The sequence below is a fragment of the Bombina bombina genome, chromosome 10 (genome assembly GCF_027579735.1).
Source record: "Bombina bombina isolate aBomBom1 chromosome 10, aBomBom1.pri, whole genome shotgun sequence".
Taxonomy (NCBI): domain Eukaryota; kingdom Metazoa; phylum Chordata; class Amphibia; order Anura; family Bombinatoridae; genus Bombina; species Bombina bombina.
Window position 1 is genome coordinate 109,557,393 of NC_069508.1, and position 5,135 is coordinate 109,562,527.

The following is a 5,135-nucleotide window of genomic DNA, read 5'->3' on the forward strand; positions in this document are numbered from 1 at the left end:
AACAGAATCAACATTTGAAAGAAGAAAATTTAATATTCCTATGCTGATTCCTATAGACCTACTCTTACATTTAAGTCTAAACAAAGTACATTCAAATAAATGGAAATATTCAAAGTAACAAAATGAAGATGCTGTATAAGCTTCTAGACATATTTTTTATATGGTGAATAGAAGGGGACAATGTGTTCTGTCATTTGAATGTAATTTATTTAACATATCCCTATCATATAGGTTAAAATAGGACAAATTGGTGTTCATGTGTGAAGAAACAGGGTGTGGTATGCTATGGAATAGAGAGTTAATTAATTACAGCAATTTCTTAATATGTAATGTCTTTGATCCAACAGAATGTAAGTTTTCAGACATTTGTTCCACCAAAATAAAAAATTGCAGCTAATCTACTAATCTAGTCATATTTATATCACTGTTAACATGACTATGGGGCCAAATTATCAAGGCCGAATGGCCCCTGTTTCCCCTGGAGCCTTCTTAAGACCGCTGCTCCTTAACTGGTCCGCCTGTTCTGAGCGGCGGACAGCAATCAACCCGATCAAATGCGATCTAGTTGATTGACACCCCTGCTAGCGGCCGATTGGCCACGAATCTGCAGGGGGCGGTATTGCGCAAGCAGTTCAGAAGAACTGCTTGTACGCTGTCGGCATTCATCTATGTCTGTCGCATTCATCGATGTCTGTCGCTGAGCGAATCATGTTGGTCAGGCCGATGATAAATCGGCCCCTATATTTCTAGCCCCTATAGATCATGACTTTCTTGTATTTTTGGGACATCTGAAAAATTTAAGGGAAATTGGTATGTAATTAATAGTATTTAATACATGAATCGTTTGTAAGTTGTATTATCTACAACCTGGAATGTTGTTATAAAAAGGTTGTTTATTTACTGCTATATGCAGATCTATTTTTAATCAAGAACTTGCCAATGACTATTTGTGTTTCTTTATATTGTTCTCTATTGTTTGAAATGTTTACTAACTGTAAGTGTACTATAAAATTTCTATAATCTTGATTGTTTTATGTATTACTCTATAAAAGTGTATGATATCCCTGTATATTTGCTAACTTGTAAATAAATATCTGAATACTTCTTTATCTCCTGGATATTTAAAGTGATAAAGTATTAGACATCTCTGTAGGGCTTTAATGTTTACAAGCAATAAATAGCTTAAACGTTTATGGCGGATTACTGCAAATATAAGTTATTGGAACTATTGTGCCTGATAATGAATCCACAGGGTAATTACAGATTCTGTAACTGAGAAAACAGTTGTAGATTGTAATGTATTTATTCATATATAATCTCATAGCACATTTAGAGTGATTAATACGCATAATTAGATAACACATTTAATGAATATATAGTCACATAAATATTTTGGTGTGTAGGCTCTTAGGAATCTAGATAACTCTTTATATACTTTACAAATTTATTAAGATACCTCCAAAGAGTTCATACTTTATAGAATATAACAAAAATCAATTGTTTAAAATAAACATTTTAAAAAGGGACATGTTTTTTATTGGAAATAGGGAATAATCTGCTTCACTCAAAAGAGCTCTTGCCTGTTTATTTTGTTTTACACTCCATTTGCTATAGATTTGGCTGGCAAAGATATTTACAAAATAATAATAATAATAATAATAATAATAAAGAGAGAGAGAGATAACATAGAGTTAGATTACGAGTTTTGCGTTATGAGGGGTGCGGTACTAACTTGCAAGTTATTGTCACCACTCACTTCCCTACAGCGCTGGTATTACGGGTTTAAAAAAACCCGGCGTTAACAGGCAAAAAGTGAGCGTAAATCAAAATTGAGCTCCATACTGCACTCCAATACCAGTGCTGCTGAAAGCTGTGGTGAGCTGGTTTTACATGCTCGTGCACGATTTCCCCATAGACATTAATGGGGAGAGCCGGCTGAAAAAAAGTCTATCACCTGCAAAAAAGCAGCGTAAAGCTCCGTAACGCAGCCCCATTGATTCCTATGGGGAAACAAAATTTATGTTTACACCTAACACCATAACATAAACTTGAGTCTAAACACTCCTAATCTGCCGCCCCCGACATCACCGACACTTACATTACACTTATTAAACCCTAATCTGCCGCAGTCATTGCCGCCACCTACATTACAGTTATTAACACCTAATTTGCCACCCCCGACATCGCCGCCACCTACATTAGTTATTAAGCCCTAATCTGCTGCCCCCCCCAATGTCTTCGCTACCTACACTTATTAACCCCTAATCTGCTGCCCCCAATGTCGCCGCCACTATAATAAACATATTAAGCCCTAAACCGCCGTACTCCCGCATCGCAAACACTAAATATTTTTAACCCCTAATCTGCTGCCCCTAACATCACCGCCACCTACCTACACTTATTAACCCCTAATCCTCCGCCCCAATGTCGCTGCCACTGTACTAAAATTATTAACCCCTAAACCTAAATCTAACTCTAACCCTTACACCCCCTAACTTAAATATAATTAAAATAAATCTAAATAAAACCTACTATCATAGCCTAAATAATTCCAATTTAAAACTAAATACTTACCTGCAAAATAAACCCTAAGATAGCTACAATATAACTAATAGTTACATTGTATCTATCTTAGGGTTTATTTTTATTTTACAGGCAAGTTTGTATTTATTTTAACTAGGTAGAATAGTTACTAAATAGTTATTAACTATTTACTAACTACCTAGCTAAAATAAATACAATGTTACCTGTAAAATAAAACTTAACCTGTCTTACACTAACACCTAACCTAACACTACAATTAAATAAATAAATTACCTAAATTACAAAAAAAACCCACTAAATTACACAAAATAAAAAAGAAATTATCAGATATTTAAACTAATTACACCGAATCTAATAGCCCTGTCAAAATAAACCACCCCACAAAAAAAAACCTAGCCTAAACTAAACTACCAAAAGCCCTTAAAAGGGCCTTTTGCGGAGCATTGCCTCTAAGAAATCAGCTCTTTTACCTTTAAAAAGAAAAATACAAACACCCCCCCAACAGTAAAACCCACCACCCATATAACCAACCCCCCAAATAAAATCCTAACTAAAAAACCTAAGCTCCCCATTGCCCTGAAAAGGGCATTAGGATGGGCATTGCCCTTAAAAGGGCATTTAGTTCTTTTTCAAGTGCCCAAACCCCTAATCTAAAAATAAAACCCACCCAATAAACCCTTAAAAAAGCCTAACACTAACCCCCGAAGATCCACTTACAGTTTTTGAAGTCCTGACATCCATCCTCAATGAAGCGGCAGAAGTCTTCATTCAAGTGGCCGAAGTCTACATCAAAGCCAGCAGAAGTCTTCATCCAGACAGCATCTTCTATCTTCATCCATCCGGCGCGGAGCGGCTCCATCTTTAAGACATGCGGCGCGGAGCGTCCTCTTCAATCAAAGTCTTCTTGCAGAATGAAGGTTCCGTTAAGTGACGTCATCCAAGATGGCGTCCCTTGAATTCCGATTGGCTGATATAATTCTATCAGCCAATCAGAAATAAAGGTGAAAAAATCCTATTGGCTGATGCAATCAGCCAATAGGATTGAGTTTCAATCTTATTGGCTGATCCAATCAGCCAATAGGATTGAGCTTGCATTCTATTGGCTGTTCCAATCAGCCAATAGAATGCAAGCTCAATCCTATTGGCTGATTGGATCATCCAATAGGATTGAAGCTCAATCCTATTGGCTGATTGCTTCAGCCAATAGGATTTTTTCACCTTTTATTCCGATTGGCTGATAGAATTCTATCAGCCAATCAGAATTCAAGGGACGCCATCTTGGATGACATCCCTTAAAGGAACCTTCATTCTTCAGTCGCCATTGTAAGAAGAGGATGCTCTGCACCGGATTTCTTGAAGATGGAGCCGCTCCGCACCGGATGGATGAAGATAAAAGATGCCGTCTGGATGAAGACTTCTTCTGGCTTGGATGAAGACTTCGGCCCGCTTGGATGAAGGCTTCTCCCGACTTCGTTGAGGACTTCTTGCCGCTTGGATGAAGACTTCTGCCGCTTTGTTGAGGATGGATGTCGGGCCTTCAAAAACTGTAAGTGGATCTTCGGGGGTTAGTGTTAGGCTTTTTTAAGAGTTTATTGGGTGGGTTTTATTTTTAGATTAGGGGTTTGGGCACTTGAAAAATAGCTAAATGCCCTTTTAAGAGCAATGCCCATCCAAATGCCCTTTTCAGGGCAATGGGGAGCTTAGGTTTTTTTTAGTTAGGATTTTATTTGGGGGGTTGGTTGTGTGGGTGGTGGGTTTTACTGTTGGGGGGTTGTTTGTAAAACCTAAGATAGATACAATGTAACTATTAGTTATATTGTAGCTAGCTTAGGGTTTATTTTACAGGTAAGTATTTAGTTTTAAATAGGAATTATTTAGGTAATGATAGTAGATTTTATTTAGATTTATTTTAATTATATTTAAGTTAGGGGGTGTTAGGGTTAGGGTTAAGGGGTTAATAAATTTAGTACAGTGGCTGCGACGGGACGGCAGATTAGGGGTTAATAAATGTAGGTAGGTGGCAGCGATGTTAGGGGCAGCAGATTAGGGGTTAATAATAATTAACTAGTGTTTGCCATGCGGGAGTAGGGTGGTTTAGGGGTTAATATGTTTATTATATTGGCGGCGATGTCCGGATCGGCAGATTAGGGGATATTAATTTTATTTTAGTGTTTGCGATGCGGGAGGGCCTCGATTTAGGGGTTAATAGGTAGTTTATGGGTGTTAGTATACTTTTTAGCACTTTAGTTATGAGTTTTATGGTACAGCTTTGTAGCGTAAAACTCATAACTACTGACTTTTATTTTACGGTATCGATCTTGGCGGTATAGGATGTACCGCTCACTTTTTGACATCCCAGGCAGACTCGTAATACCGGCGCTATGGAAGTCCCATTGAAAAAGGACCAAAAAGTGTGCAGTGCAGCTAAACCTGCAAAACTCGTAATACCAGCAGTAGTGAAAAAGAGCCATAACGCTGCTATTTCACTCGTACCGCAAAACTCGTAATCTAGCCGACAGATAATAGATAGATGCAAAATAACCAAGAGTATTGCATTAATTAATCATAATTTTTTTTTATATTTATTTATA